Source organism: Plectropomus leopardus, chromosome 7, assembly GCF_008729295.1.
Source record: "Plectropomus leopardus isolate mb chromosome 7, YSFRI_Pleo_2.0, whole genome shotgun sequence".
In the NCBI taxonomy this organism is placed as follows: domain Eukaryota; kingdom Metazoa; phylum Chordata; class Actinopteri; order Perciformes; family Serranidae; genus Plectropomus; species Plectropomus leopardus.
Window position 1 is genome coordinate 20,093,144 of NC_056469.1, and position 17,440 is coordinate 20,110,583.

The following is a 17,440-nucleotide window of genomic DNA, read 5'->3' on the forward strand; positions in this document are numbered from 1 at the left end:
GAATAGATATTATCAAGCAAACAGTTATGCATGCATTTTTATTTGTTTATTCCACTGAGGTGCAGCCCCAGTATATTATTAGGGCTAAAACACACTAGCAGTGTGTTTATGGTGAGCTTTAATCTCGTGGAGTTCAATAATATTGTTGTCACCGCCGGTTTTGAGGCCATAAAGAATCCACAGGGAGCATTATGTCATCCTGCACATCAAAGGAAACCTTCAGTTTTCAGATACTGTGCTTTTCACTCATGACACAAACCGGCTGTCGACTGTATAAAAAGATTGAAGACACATTTCTTCATCCACCCACTGCACAAATATGAAGCCAAAATATCCCACAAATGAGTGCCACAGTCTACACACGAACAATCCAAGGTTGGAGACATGGTATCCAGGTCAGGCCCATTAGGTTTGGGTACTGTTAACATTTGTACAGATTCTGGTACCAGCTCCAGTAACTTTTTGCGGTAGAGCGGGTCAGCCTCTAACTGGAAAGTTTGTGTTTCAATCCCTGGCTCCTCCAGTATGCATATGGAAATACCCTTGGGCAAGACACTGAACCCCAAATTGCTCCTGTGTCATGCATTAATGTATTAAAAAAAGGGAAGCAAGAAGCAAGTGGCACCTTGCATGGGAGCCTTGGCCATCAGTGTATGAATGTACGTGTGAATGTAAGTAGTAGTGAGAAAGCACTTTGATTGGTGGAAGAACTACAAAAGAGTAATACAAATGCCAGCCCATTTACTACTTCATCTCTGTAGTACAAGCTGCAGGTGTGACTAAAGTGACCAAAACACAGTTCTGCTGCTCTGCTCCTTTCTAATTATACATAGAGCTAATCTTCTGTCTCTGCCTTGTCTGTTTACACGTGTGTGTGTGTGCTGTTCTTGCAGTTACACTGGGCACTAAAGTAATATAGAAAAGTAAATAGACTAGACACCAAAACCATTGCAGCAGATTGGTTAAAAGCCATTAGAGCAGCTATGGTTCCCAGTTTCGGGGGACATCAGTGTGACGAAACCTACATAAAATGAAAGAAAACATCTTCAGAAAAAATGTATTCAGTGTGTACTTTGAGTTTTTAGTTTGGCCCATGTCCCATCCGCTAACATAGATAGGTTCCTGACCTATTCTGCAACTAGCCACGAGGGGGAGATTGAGATGTTATGGGGAGTTGTCATGTCCTCCATTTTTACAGTCTATGGCATAAACACACACACACCCTCAGATACATATGCATAGTGAAAGGCAGACATGGAGAGAGGCATGACACTCACACGCACACACATACACACACAACTTTTCTGCCTCCCTGCGGCCGGTCTATCCCAGTGAATGCAGATTAACTTTGAGAGGAGCTGTAGCTGCTAGCTGTGGCAGCCCTCTCAGCCTGTGAGTGGAGACGGCCAGTAATGGCAGCCGCCGACAGACAGCCACACTGTCACCAATCATAAAGACAACAAACGCAGATTTAAACTGCACTTTGTCATGGGTGTGATCTCTGCCACAATCCGTCACTCCCTCATGCCTTCACTGGGGGGGTCACATCTACCAGGCTGCTACTCGCATCTTCTCTGAAACAATTAGATGTGACTTATTGGTGACAATTTAGATTCATTCTCCAAATAGTTTGCTTTTTTGAGGGCAAATAATTTACATGTCCTGGTGGAGTGCCTGTCCTCTGTCATCAAAAAACGTGACTAGATGTCAGATTGTTTTATAATCCAATGACGGCATCGTAGGGCAGCAGCTCAGTATGAGCTTCTCTCATCTTCTCTGGAAATAAATCAGCCAGTTTTGCTGTAATTCATATTTATTCACGCACGTTTATGAATTTGATATGGCAGTTTTTTTGTCAGCATGGTAAATGGAGTTATGATTGATCTGTGTAAAACTGGGAGCGACAGGGAGAGATGTGAGGGCTTTGTTACACACTGACACACACACTCTCTAGCACATCTACAGCACAAAGACATGGTCTTTTTCAGATATCAAATAACTGGAACACCTCAGAGAGTCTGCAGTGCACTTGACAAACATTTCTGTGTCACAGGATATCATTTTTATACCAAACTACCTCATGCAGTTTGGACATCTACATGCCTGCCTGAGAAAAAATAACTCACTGGCTCTCTATATACAGATTGTCAGATGCACTTGGTAATGGTTCACCAGGCTTGCACAGAGCCTAAGGAAAATTTCTGATGTCCTGATTTCCACAAAATACCACTTAGGTAAATGCGTGCAGTGTAAGAGCAGCTAAAAGGAAAAATTAGCACTTGAAGAAAATTGTATTGTTGTTGTTTAAACCTATACTACTTGGTTGTTTTTCATGAAAAACATCTGTATTTTGGGTAGCAGATCAGTTTTATATTCTAAATGTAATTTCTATCTCAGTATTGTAAAGTTTAAATCAAAATTTAAATGTGTAAAAAGTCACTTGTAGAACTACTCCACCTGCAAGTTTTGTTTTCAACTTTTTGCAGATCTTTATATTCTCGTAGATAAAATTAGTTATTTGTCTAACACAAATAACACATTTTTCCCCTTTATATGTCTAGGGTGATTTAATCTCTTTTGACTTTAGGTCAGTGCTTAGTTTTGCATGAGAAATTTTATCTGTGACATTACCTTATTTATAAATTTAGCAGACTTTTTTGACAGTTAAACTTTTTTTCAAGGGATGTTGGTTTATTATCAGGTATATTCTTAACGGTTATTGGATAAGGCATCCGTCAGGACAAACTACAAAAAAGTCAATAATATCTCTCTAAATTTGTAATTAAGATTCACAACTTACTTGGTGCCCAAAAGGGTTTTAAATAACACGTTTTCAATCAAAAACTCCATCTGTGGTGTCTTATTTTACACTAACTTTTTAATTCATGTTATGATTTTCAATTTTCTCCAGCTTTTTATGGGGGGTGGGGAAAAATTCTTAGGTGCGTCATGATTTTCTCTTGATAAATTATGTCTCAATGCAGAAGTCAGTCCTAAATTTCAAACCCAGTTCTCGACCTTATGATGCCCTGAAACATTTTTTTAAGACCAAGCTTTAACAGGCTGAGCTACCGGGATGGTGAAACCATCAGACGTAAACATGTGCATTATGTTTATGTTCTAAGTTAGGCTAGGCTTCCATTAGTTACTACTATTGTACTACTTTGATGCTGCCTTCACACTCAAGCGATGCAGCAACAGGCTATTATTCATTTTTAATGGAAGCTGGCTACTTGGTGCTACCAACTGATGCCTGACACTTTTCGCTGTTGACATGCATGACACATTGCAAACCAAAGTTGAGCTGACCTCAGCTTTTGTCAGCGCTCCAGTGATGCGGTGGAGTGTCATCCAATCATATGGTTTGTTTTTAGCTGTAGTGCTGTGTTATTTAGCTTAGTTAGCTGATGCTATGCCAGCTTTATGTAAATTCCAGTTCACACAGAGATGCAATGGGGTGGCAAAATGAGACCGGTGGGTGCAATACTTATGCAACGAGACACTCTCGATATCAGTGGTAACAGCTGAATGAGTGCAGTGCAAAGCTGTAGTGATTAGCTAGCCGGTGGAATACACACATGCACTAACATGCACGGATTGCCGGACTGACTACCATTACAAACCTAAGAGAAGCTCTGATTACCACGCACTACACACACTCAGGACACTATTACTCCACTATATCTTTCTGTAGCAAAGAGTGGTTTGCTGCTGTATTAATGCCTGAACGTTGCATACAGAACCTAATATAAAAAAGATAATGGAAGTAAATTACTCTGTTTTTTTAAATTATGGATCACAAAAATATAATGTTTTAAAAGTAGCAAGTAGTCACATTGTGAGGAAATATTTATCATGTAAAGAAATAAAATTTTGATGCTTCAAGACACATCATTAATGGTTTTAAGATTGCATTGTAGCCCTATGAATCCGAATCAAAGTGTGAGGTGCTTAGAGATTCTCACTCCTATAGGCTTCGGTCTGTTTCCTCCCATCAGGAGGCTCAGACATCAGCAGATGCTCACTGCGATGATTGTTCATAAAACGCATTCTTCCAGTAAGATTTAAACCAAACACAAATGCTGAATTCTTCACTTCTGTTCAGATTTCAACTAATGAATTAAGTAAGGCAGGAGCACCAGATTTTAAACACTCTTTGCCAATTGAACAAATTACAATCTTTGATATGCATTTAACCATATGACATTTAAGCAAACAACAAGCTCCTGAGGCAGATCTTGAAGAGCTGCTCAACAGACGGACTGGCCTGTCCTGGCGGCACAGACAGTTACCAAATCAAAAGAAGCTCCAGAATGTTTCCGCCACAGCTAGCTTTTGCCATATTTTTTCACAAGCTGTTGCTACATAAAGCTTGAAGGAGCAGTTGGCATTGTTGCAGCCAGTTAGCATTATGGTTGAGTCTGACATGCTATATGTTGCTCTATTATGAGGATCCTCTTATCAACAGTTTTGTCACTGCTCGATGACTTTTGAGCTGTGGTCAAGTACTTGTCCTCTGGCTGATCGTCACACCTTATCTCATTTAAAATAGACCAATGAAAAGTGATTAATGAGGACTTTGATATTGGATTGTGTTCCCTCATGTTGCCTCCCAAAATGTATTACTCCTCTAGATCCCCTCCTCCTCCTCATCTCCTCTTTCACTCACTGTTATTTCAACACTTTCCATATCAGTTATTGTCTGGTTCAGCACTTCTCTCCCATCAGCAGGAAATTTATTAGATCAGGGGGTGATAAAATGACACAATGGGAACAGATCGCTCCGATCATTTTACTCAAACCCTCTGTCTATTCAGACTTTCATCTACTTTCTCTCATACTCTTGTAGTTTAAATACACACACAAGTGTGGCCAGATCTTTCAGTGTCTAATTTGTTACAGGGTTATTCTGTACAGATCCAGCCTCAGTCTGTGTTTGTTATGTTTACGATATGGAGGATTTATTGGTTTTGGAACAGAATAAAATGGGCTTAAAGTAATAACAGCGAGTAGAAAACATTTACAGATGAGTACAAAAAACACATTACCTGCATTGTTACAAGTCATGGACCTTTGGGGTGACTCACTCAGGGGTCTATGGGGGACTTAATCCAGCCACATGCTATATGAAGGACAGAAAAACAAGAGATAACACTACAAGAGAAAAAATGAGACCATTCAGACCATCCTTTTGTTCCTCAACATTACAGACTCTTGTTATAGGCTTCCACTCTAAAACCTGTGGTCATTCACTCATATGCAGAGATGCAACTATTTATAAGCTACTGACAGGCAGTCACTCTTCAAGGCTCACTGTTCAGTCTTAAGAAACATATTCAGAAAGATGAAAAACATTCTGTTCTTTTCAACAGTTTTGTAAGAAAGTCTGTTTTGCTGGAAGCACTGAGTGCACAGATTGGGACCTGGGACGTGATTATGAGGTAGTTGTTTTTTACATTTTGTTGTGAAAACCACAATAATTGATAATCCAGTTAGATTTAGCAGCTACAGAACTGTCATCTTATAAGCAATGCCAGAGATTTGCTGATTTCTAAAAGCAGTTTCTTTTAGCCCTCAGCATTGCATACTGGTTGTTTTTTTCCGTTTGAAAAATGTTCAGCTTTGGGTAAAAGGCTTCAGTTGCTCGACACTGTCAGTTGTTACCCAGCTATCCTCAACAGTGGTGGATGAAGTACCTGAAAGCCATACTCATATATTACTTGTGTAAAAGTTTTTAAGTATCTGATATTTATTGTACTTTAGTATCAATAGTAGTTGTATGATATTAAAATGTACTTTAGTATTGAAATTAAAAAATACAAGTAAATATTGTTATTAAAAAAGCAAGGGGTCAGAATTTTCAGAATTATGAAGTTTACTTCTTTGTAACAAGCACCAACTTAAAAATGGAGCACACATTACAGTTGCAGAAAAACAAGGTCTTTTTTTAGCAACTTAACGGTAAAGAACAAAATCTAGTTTTGCCTTACCTCCCATTCCTTCTTTAGTCCTGCTGTTCCTTCCTCACTTCCTTTGGTGAAAGTAACAAAAATGAAATGATAGCAAAAATTCTGCCTTTACAGGTTTTGTGGATGCTGTATTGCTGATGGCTTTTTGAAGCTGTACTCCAATTGAAGGTTTGGGTTTTTTTATTTTAAAAAAAAGTAGAAACTATGAATAAAGAATTTTTCAACTGGATGACACAGAAAGGTTTGGCCTTTAGGATACAGTTACAAGTGCACCATGGGACTGAAAGGCTTTGTTGTTGTTGATACATTTTAAGTAGACAAACTCTAACCATGTATTTTATTTATTTGTTAGTCTGCCATGTAATATTACCCTGCAGGCTGACTTTTGACTGTCTCTGCTGTCAACAGAACATTAAGGGACATTAATAGTATTTCGGATAACTTAGTTATATTCTCTGTTATGTTGTGTATCTGCTGTCACTCTGAACTCACGCAGACGCTGAAGTGTGACCATCTTTCCCAGTAAAATCTCATGTGATTGTGATTTTACAATTGCAGCTGGTTATAGATTAAACAGTCCCCCTGTGTGTTTGTGGATGATTCCCATGAAGCCTCTTCGGAGTACTTGCAACATGTACTGGCAGTAACTCCTGATACACTGCAGTGAAAATCTCCAGAGCCCAACCCGGGCAGCAAAGTGACTGGATAATTAGCACAATCAGGCCTATAATTCCACATCTCAGGCGAGACTTAAGTGAGTGTGAAGTCTCGTGGGTGTCATTGGAAGCAACTGAAGAAAGGAGCTGTGTTTCTGTCATGGTGCAAGCTTCGTTTTTCTACCCCTGAGCAGTTCACGAGTGCTGATGTGTAAGCAGAGCAGTTTTTGGCCACACGGCAGCCCGGCAGTTGGTTGGCCCACCACTTTGGTCCAGACTAAAATATCTCTTCAACTATTGAATGGATTGTTGTGAAATTTTATACAGACATTCATGATCCCCAGTGGAGCGCTGGCTCAGGTTGTACACTAATGGAAACATCAGTGTTTGGATTCCCAGCTCCTTAAGTCCTGTGAAAGAATCCTTGGGCATACTGAGCCCCAAATTACTCCTGATGACTGTGCTATTGATGTGAAAGGAAATGTAAATGTTTAACTTACAAGCAGGTCAGCAGTGTATGAATGAGTGTGTGAATGGGTGAATGTGGCATGTACTGTAAAAATGCTTTGAGTGGTCGGAAGACTAGAAAGGCGCCATACAGCAGATTATGCAAAAAGGTTAATTTCAGAATTACATATATTATGTTTCTAAATTTTAGTAATTAATTTTAAATATACATATATATATACACTATGTATATAATATTATATATTGTGATGAAACTTGTGACTGATACCCTGAGAACTTGGTCGACATTATCCACTGTACATCAGCATGTTATCATTGTCATTGTGTATTTGTTAACATTGTCATTGTGTATTTGTTAACATTAAGCTCAAAGCGCCACTGTGCCAAGGCAAAGCCTCACAGAGCCGCTAGCATGACTGCAGTCTCTTGTTTGTTTTGGGTTATTTTTTGCCTGCACTCATTTGGTGTTGCGGTCACTTGCTGTGAGCTTGACAGTGCTGAAATGTGAAGTAAAGCTCAGAAGGGGCTGTGTCAGTAGCAGAATGAAGCAGAATATTGTAGTATTTTTTTGAAACTGTGGTGGAAGTTGTACACTGTCAGAAGCACATATCTCCCTGCAACATCCCAGAGCAGAAAAAAAACCAGTCCTTCAAATCTCCCTGTACAACACCGCTGTCAGCTTGCGATGTCTGTATGCAGTACAAAATGCCTGCATTAGCTTGAGGTCTCAGTTTCATTACAATCAAATAAACTTTTCAGCAAGATAACACATTTAGATTGAAAATAGCTCAAGTGTATTTATATCAGTGATGTTATAATTCAGGTGTAATTGACTTTTTGGTAGAATGAGTTCAGATACATCGCTCATTGTTGTTGCTGTTAATCTGTTCAACCTCAAAAGGATGCTGGGCCCAGAGGCCAGAGAGACAGAAAGTTTACTTCCACACAACACACATTCCTTTCACGGAAGAGTGAAAGTTTGGTGAGAGAATAGAGTTAGGAGGGAGAAGAACTTCATCAAATCGTCTCAGAGATTGCCTGCAGCGTCTCACCAACTGAACAATACAGTGTGTGTACTGAACCAAGACACACATGCATAACACCGCTGGAAACGTAGAGAAATGTATCGGTAACTATTTCCAGCATAATTGTCAAAGAAGAAAAAATGTTGACTGAGTTCAACTCTGCATACGCCTCAGGCAAATATAAAGTGCATGTAGATTGTTATCTAAAAATATTTTGAGCAACCTTACAGAATTTTTTTGCTGATTTCCCTGATACTTTTTTTTAACATTTTTGTGTCTAGCCATCTCATCCATATTTTGCATCTTGAAGTTTGTAAATGGGCCTGATTTTAATCAGTTGTTCCTCTTAATGTATGCTCACGTTTGAGGACAAGATGAAGTGACATCAGTTGGTAACAAGAAGACCTGGAGCAAGGTTGTTGATTACCTCTGTGGAGCTGTTTTTTCACCCTCGGTGACCTCCTGTCCGCACTAAACGAGACCCAACTTGCTTCCAGTCATGCAGGCGTCTCGGGGAAAAACTGTGTCATTTTACGGTGCTGCAAGATGCTTCAGTGAAGACGCTGTGCCCCGGAGCTGAGGTCAAGCTGAGCTGACATTCTGTCTCAGGATGTGGAGGGCAAAGGACATCGTGCGTGGGTGGTTCATCATCACGGATATTAACCAGAACGTTTCAATATCATTCGTGCACTTTCTCCCCATGGACTCATTTGGCATAGGAAAGACATGAGAGTATTGCTTTAAGATGAGGACAGACTCTGCAGACTGAGTGACTTCACATATTGTATTTTAACATTTATCGTCTGTCGGTCTTGAGAGTGGAGACTTTCATGGAAAGCTATTCAGTTGCACCATAAATTCTGATAGAATATGGCGTATGCACAGAAGCAGCCGATGGCACGTGTCCATAGGGGTGTTTTCAGACGTGAGGGGTCACGCTGCTTTCCAACATTGGACGCTTGAAGGGCGTGCCACCCGGCACGTGGGCGTTTTGCTCCTGTATTTCCAACTGGATCAACATGGAGGCTTGTTTGGCAACTTTCTTTTATATTATGATGATAAGAAAAAGTTATGCCAGATGCCCCTGATTTGCATTAAGTAGCCTAGATTCAACTCTATGCAAATGAGGAGTGGATGCCTTTCTCCTTTGAAACAACCAGAATGCATTGCACTGCTGTTTACATACACATTAAATGGGAAGCGTAGAAACGACAGATCCTGTGGGCATGTACCTTAAGGCTTAAAACAGTCAGTATTTTATGATAAAGGTGCATCAAATTACTGTGTTTTTGGATGGTGTCACTTGTGGGGATGAAACCTGCAGAGAATTATTACTTGACTCTGGAGGTTTCCTCAGCTCTTTAGAGCATTTCAGCTCAAATTTTGGTTTCATTGCACACAACTTTTCCGTTTTGGTTCACTTAATTGGTTCACATAATTCCTAACCACAGCAAGCAGCATTTTTAAGCGAACATGCCCAGATAAACCCATTGTACGCTATCTGCATGGCACTAAACAGCAGATACGCAAAGTTAGCAACTACCTGTTGAACATAGTGGAGTGTTTAGCAGCTGATCCAGCTGAGCCAGATATTCTCTCAGGAGTTGGAGAGCAAAACCAAGCTAAAACAATCAATATGAAGATCTATCGTGGATCCTTGGGAAATAAGTGGCAGGGCATTTTTCAATACCTTTTCTGACTTTTTTTTCTTTTCTTATTTTGACGAAATAATCAGTCGACTATTTGGAGAAAATATCCACAGAGTTGCCACCTTTACTGAAAAACAGGACTCAAGAGCAACTTCCTCGATTCATCACAGGAACCTCCTGTCAAGAAAATGATGATTAGATTTTGGAGCAACTTCCAGCATAAATCTGCAACTGACTTTTCAAGTTTCACTCAAATACCATTAAAGCTATATGAAGACAAGTATATTGAGACAAAATTGTTTGCACTGTGTGCATTATTTAACTCCTTTAATAATCTCATCTGCATAGCATAGTGCTCAATAGATCATCCTAAATACAGTGGAACATCAGGCAGCTCAAGCACCTCTGTTTTCTTTCATGTCGGCAGTTTGGGAGCAAGCAGCCACCAGTGCTGCTCAGACAAAGTGAAGGATGTGGCTCAGTCAGCAAGGCCAAATACAGTGGGAGGTATGTGATGAGAGACAGAGGCAGACAGTTACACACAGAGTCAGGGAGATGGAAGATGGACTGCAGTGGGGTGAATAATAATGGCAGAGTGAGAGCATAGCAAAGTCCCACGAGACCGAAGCATTATCATAGAGGACTCGGTGGGGAGCTGCCGCATCCCCCAGGAGAGAGCAAAGACCTGTACACAGAATACTGCTCTCCTGATGCTGCTTGTGTGTGTATGTGTGTGTATTTGTGGATGCATAGAGAGAGCATCAAAAGAAGAGCTCTGAAAATAGACAGATGCAGATAGACAAATACTCTGGGAGAAGATGTGAGGGGAAAAGATGGAGGGGTGATGGGCTGAGTTGTAATTCAGATATAAATTATCACCCTTCATATCTGATTAATTATTCACCAGGCTGTTAATTTAGTTTAATGCATTTAGTGGAAATGTTTACATCCTGTCTTCGGCGAGTGTTTGATGGTGTTTAACGAGACGTTAGCCGCTGATTAATTTCCAGATTTTGAAAGATAAGTGTTATCAAAGAAATAAAATGTAAATCAGTACCTGATGAGATTTGAACCATTAGCCAACGGTTTATCTTAATACCTCTCTGCTCAGACCATTTAATCCCGGTTTATGGGGCCTGGGATGGGAATAGGTGCTCACTGAGTCATCTACCCGCAAATGCATCATGGGAATGTAACAAGAGTGGAGCAGTCAAGTAAAAGAAAAAGAACTTGATGTATTGCAACTGATAACCATTACCATAAGTTAAAATGCTATTGAAGAATCAGAAACAGTCACTTTGCATTTAAAATTCCAGCCATGAATAAAGGCTCCAGAAGAAGAGACTCGACTCACTGATGTTTTGGATTGATGTAGAAAAATTAAAATGAGCTTCTCACAGAAGGCAACATAGCTCTTTTTGATTAAACTCATTATTTATTTTATTACAGTGATTTCAAAGAAGCGTAATGAAATGAAATGGGGACGTCAGTCTCTTACAGCATGCTAATATACTGTAATGATACATGTGTAATAAGAAAAACCACATCATTACCTCCATAGAGGGAAGACATTTTTTGTAGGCCATTCTAAAAAGTCAAAGGATTACTTCTGCATTTTTTGACTTGGGCCCTATTTTAACATTTGATGATTTCCTGTGCAAGGCAGAAATATCATGCTGTTTTGATGCCAAGGCATTGTATGTAAAAAATAGAGCTGGAGGGGGTTGGACTCATTCCCGCATCACTCTGTTTTTAAGTAATCTTAAAAATGCAGATATCTATAAACAAATCATGTACTGTGTGACCACACTACAGTGTTTTAACACTGATCAAACAATAATGTCTTTACAGCTAGGGCGATGTCACCCACCTAAATATTGAGCAGTGTGTGCTCCTCATTTGTGGGTTCCCCCCTTTTTTATTGGCATGAAGTTAAGAGCTCCTCTCTCCTTCAGAGAGGGCTGTTTAGCATGCTCCAGAGGTTAGCGGTCATTAACACTAATGTTGGAGACTGCTCTCACAGCTTGGACGCTGATCAAGACTATAATTAATGAACTATGAACAAAAAAAAAAGCAGCCACACAGCTTTCTGTCCTGAAAGTAGTGGGGTGGAGACCAGCAGCCTTGGGGAAACTCCTTTCAGCAGAGGCAGCAGCTTTTAGAGTGCAGCATGCTAGACTGACAGAGATTAGAGTAGCAGGATCTAATTGGTCCCTTTCATGATTTCTCCATGTTAATTAGCAATGTTACGTTAAATCACAGCCAGTAAGTGTGAATCACCAGCTCTGGTAGGAGAAGCAATCATCTGCTTAATTTTATCCTTGGCTCATCGGATCATTTTTTCCTGTCACATCAGTTTAATTCGGCTTTTGAAATGTGGGAGCCCGTCGAAACCTGGATCCCGGAGATGCAAATGGTCATCTGCCCAGTGACAATGATGCCTCTTTATTAGCAGTAAATCATTACATTAGTGTTTGAGCAGGACACACCACTGGGCAACAGTCTACTCAGCTCCTTGGCACACAGTGGCACGCCAGCCATGCCAATCAGGCTCATGTCCCAGGCAAATCTGGGCTGAGTCCGACGGCAATCTTTGCCACCACTGTTGAATGCTCATCAACAGAGAAACCAGCATCAAACGCTGTCAGGAATATTGCATGGTGCTGGTGAAGCAGAACACCTACAAGGTGTGACAGCGATGTACCCAACGAGTCATTACACTCATTAATTAATTTTCTTTTCTGCCGTGGCTATTCCTGCACAACAGTTACATTATGTTGAACAATTAAAATGCAAATTTTTCTCCAGGTATCATGCATAATTTTGAATACTCAAAGGATTGTTAAATGCAGTAACCAGTTGTCTGTGACATTTGAGACTCTTTTCGTTCAAGTGATCTACTTACCTGTTTGGAAATAAATACGAAGAGTGCATTTAATGCCTTTAGTTCATGTTGTCCAGCCTGGATGAGTACATGTCTGAGTCCTGGTTTATTTTATGTTCACACTGACTTTATATAAATGATCTAAGAGGTGTGAACTCGGATATTATACAGACTACCAAATAACACATTGATTGGACAGTTTTCATGATGTCATCCTGCATAATCACATTTCAGAGTCCTGCACTGAGTCGGGTAACCAAGGTAACCTAAAAACAGTTGTGTGAAGGGGCAAAAAATATATCTGTAAGAATTCACAAGTATAATCATCATTAAAATAAGCTAAAGGCAGGAGGACTGCAGGTGAGTCCAAAAAAAATGTCTGTTTTTTATGGATGAATAAAAAATTAAGATTATGATCTGGTATTTGCAGCATCTAAATTAGCTAATATTGGCAAGCCAATCAGCACCCATGATTTTTGTTATTTTCAAGGGCTATGACACAACCTGAGCTCGCCATTCCAGCGTGGAGTGCAGCCATTAGAAGAGACCTTTCCTCAGATTTATGGTTTCGAGAGCCCACCTTAAACCAGGGATTGTGGACAATCTTCTTTTGATACATAACAATCATTAGGGCTGCAGATAACGGTTATTTTCATTGTAGTAAATAATCTGTTGATTATTTTCTCAAATAACTGATTAGTTGTTTGGTCCGAAAGCTCAAGATGAAGACCTCAGATGTCCTCTTTTGTCCACAACCCAGCAATATTTAGTTTACTGTCATAGAGGAGCAGAGAAAACAGAAAACATTCACCTTTAAGAAGCTTGGATCAAAGAATTTTGACGTTTTTTTCCTCAAAAAAATTGCTCAAATGGATCAGTTAATTATCTTATTAGTTGGTGACACATTTAAGACTACTGGCTAATTGATTTATTGATTTATAGTTCTGGCTCTAAACCTCGGCATAGTGATTAGCAATATAGTTGGAGATAAATTCTGCCAAACAGGCAAATTGATTATGATATGAAAGCAATACATGTCCTAGTTGCACAGTAAAACTAAAGCACTTTAAAGTGATTGAAGTGTAGCCTGTATGTTTAGTCATGGGTCAGGGTGCGTCTGGATTTGACTCGAACATAATCTTGGGTAAAGGGTTGGTACTAGTACAGATCTTTTCAGGTGTGGGTTTACAAAACTGGACCTGTACAGGGCTCTGATCCACATGAGGAAATCTGACAGAGGTGACTGACAGCAGGTTGTGGAAAATGTAAATACCTTTAACGTTTAAAATGAAATGCTTTCTTATGAAGAAATAACTGATTACAGGCATTATTAGAGTGCTAATCAGCTATATGTTAATGAGAAACAGGTAGATACAGAAGAAAAACATTGCCTTGTGTGGGATACGGGTACAGTGGACCACATTTTCAGCTGCTTTTGACTGTCTGATTAATCAGGAAAGCTATTCTTCAAAATAATTTACATACAGATTGCTTACCGCCACAAACATCAGATGGATTTATTACTAGTATAGTTTTTGAAATCAAGCTAAAATCACATATCTGCTGTCAAGAAAATCTTGTTGTCTTCCATTTGCTTTTACATCACAAACCAGAGATCACTTGGAAATAGTCTTGGTCAAGCTGTTTGGTTTGCAGCGGGGCTTGTTTGACAACTTTCAAACCACTCCAAAGAAACCATGCTAAACGGGCAAAAGCACCATGGTTTATTCAACCTGACCAAATAGGTTAGGTGTTACAGTGCCAGGAAACTATACAGGGCGATGAGGGAGATGTGGAGTCAAATCCTGACAAGTATTTAGAGTAGAGTATTTAGAGTTTTCCCTTGGCATCGGAGAGCTTCATCACTAATATGTTTGTGCAAGTAAGAGGTTGTTTGTACTTGCTGCAACACTGCAATGCAGATTTGTTCTCGCTGTTGAGTAATCGCCCTTCAGAACGTCTCATTTCTCACTTTCTGCTGCAGCAGGCTGAGAAATGAAGGCAGACAGGCAGACAGGCAAACTGGAGGCAGAGTTCCATGTTTGTGGCAGAGGTGGAGGGAGCCTCTGTGTTTACTCTGACAACCTTGTGTTGTCTCCTAATTAGGTCCTCAGCTTGAGCACCGTGAAGAGAGACAAGTACAAAAAAAGGCTAAAAACAGGTGTTATTCACTTTACCCGATTTCTTTGTCATGCTTGCTGCACCATGCTTTAACGTGCCTCAAGGAGCAGCGGCACAGTTAAATTGAACTCGTGCTGCAGCATTTTGTGTCTCAGTGGTAATGGAGTACTTTTACAATTCCTTTTTTTTTTGAGCGAGAGAGAAAGATTTGGTTTTTGGAATCACCTCTGACTTCCTTCTGATTCATCCATCCTCTATTTTCAAGGAAATGTAACCCTTTAAATTCAGCTTAAAATTGCATCAAACTGTATTAAACTAAGCCAATTTTAACATTCAGACTAAAGATGGAGAAATGGCCAAGTAATAACACAATGACTGAAACTGAATTATTCATGTTGACATTTCCCATAATTTTCTTTGATCTGCTCTTCATTGATTTTTTTTTCCCATCATGAATATGACCGTGTGTGCTTTCACTTGGATGAAAATATCCATTTTACCATAAATTTCGAGACACTTAATTAATCATTAAAAACTGAAATTAAATAATGCGTTAGTTTTTTTTAATTAGAATTATGGGTAGAAAAATGATAAATTATGATATTTCAGTCACCCAAATGAACCAGATGTGTTTTTCCAATTAACAGCTCAAGTGCGCAGGCCTAATAGCTTTGAAAAAATGTATTTAAACTAAACTTGGACAATGAACAAAAAACGAAGCAATTTGCTTCTGTTTTGGTACAAATTAAGAATGTAAGCTGAAAAAAGCTATTGAGCTGTAACCACTTCTATAGTGAGTCAAATCCAGTCTGCTGTGCAGTTATTCGACTTCACCTTCTGTGCAGTTTCAACGAAAGCAGCATTTTTATCTATGAACCCAGCCTCTCGGAGGACTTTGACTTTGTTTTTAATCTTCTGTCTTGATGTCTTGCTTATGATGCGATGATTGAATCGATTTATGTCAGTGTGAGTTTAAGTTTTGCGCTTTTCCGGAGCCTCAGGGCTTGCTTCTTTAGTTGATTTAATGTAGATGCAAATCTGAACGGGTTGCCCCATTTGCACTGAAACAACGTTCTAGTTGTTCCTGAAAAATGCATCCAATACAAAATGCAAAAAACAACAAAACCCCTTTTTTCATAGAAAGTGTGCCCGTAGGCTCATTTCATATCTAAATGCACTTTGTTCTATATTGCGTTGGTATGAATGGAAGTTTTATACAGCGCTTGCAGAGTGATTTATTGGGCCTGCATTTGGAGCTAAAAGTCTGATTAGCAAAACCTTTGTCAGCATTACTTGTCCTCCCTCGCTGTACCTGCTGCCTGTCTTGCTGAGTGCCACTGTCCCTGGTGATAAATAGACACTCCATCCCTAATCACTGCCATCGTATTGCCATTACTGAATGGGCCGCTCATTTCAGGGTTGGCAAGACAGCTCAGCTCGGCCGCCCTGACAGAGGCATCAGTGCTTTGTCTCAAGAAATGTCACCAGTGTGCTGACTTCAGGGATGGAGCCAGCACCTTGACGGGACAGCCCTGTATTTATTACCTGATTTGTAACATTACATAACACATGGCAAGGACAATGCACAATAAAGGAATAGTTTGACATTTTTGGTTGGAAATATGTTTTTTAGCATTCTTGCCTAGTTTTAGGTGAGAGGCTTTCTAGTCTGTACAGTAAAAATGAAGTTGGAAACAGTAGCTGGTTAATTTAGATTACCATTAAGACTGGAAACTGGGGGAAACGACTACCCTGTCTCAGTGCAAATATAACAAAATCCACCCAGCAGCACCTTTAAAGTGTACAAATTAACAGGCTATATCTTGTTTGTTTAATCCAAACAAAACAACACGACATCTTATTGTTTTTTTATCTACCAAACATACATGAGAGTGGTGTTGATCTTCTCATCTAATGCCTCTTTTCCACACTCATGAGCTGGCTCGGCTAGTTTGATTTGTTTTAGCATGTAAGGCTGGCACGGCAGGTATTTGCAGCTCCATTACAACAGCGCTACCCGCTTTAAGGTGTGATGACGGCTTCTCTTGAGTGAGTGACGTTTTAAAGCAGCAGGCAGATCCACTGCTTAAGTGTTTTTCCATCACACAGCAGGCAGGTTAACAAGTTCACCAGTTGGAGGTGAGCTGTTTGCAGAGATGCATTGTCTGCAGCTCTTCCTCTAACACATCACTGTGGCTGGTTCTTCTTGGACTTCCCAAACTGTGGTATCAGTAGACTTGTTTGTATTGAAAAGAAAAGCTGCTAAATATTTTCTGCTTATTCAGTGATTAACAGATTTCATTTCCTATTAACTCTCCATTATTTTGTTATGTAAAAGCTTTTTTTGTGAAGCAACAAAATAGGAAATGTTGAGTTTTCATCAGCAGTAACTCAACATGACTGAACTGTAAATCAAAGAGATTCAGTTAGAGGCTACAAAAACACTGAGAGCTGAACACAGAGACTTTAAAAACATCCTTCTCTCTGGTCTCCTGCACAGACAAAGGTGAACGAAGTATCACAACACACACACTTATTTCAGGGGGAGAAAGTGGGGTCATCAAGGATTGGTTGTCATCTGCTAGATGTTACGGCCTTCCGCTTGGAGGTGGTTGGGCGACCCTTTTAGTCCTAATACAGAGAAAGTCCATCTCTGGCCCGGTGCGGC

The 17,440-nt window shown here is 39.8% G+C and overlaps 1 protein-coding gene across 2 annotated transcripts in view; it reads left to right on the forward strand.

Moving 5' to 3' along the window:
- LOC121945100 (mannosyl-oligosaccharide 1,2-alpha-mannosidase IA) overlaps positions 1-17,440 on the forward strand; it is a 231,244-nt gene that overhangs the window by 131,414 nt on the left and 82,390 nt on the right. The window lies entirely within an intron of this gene.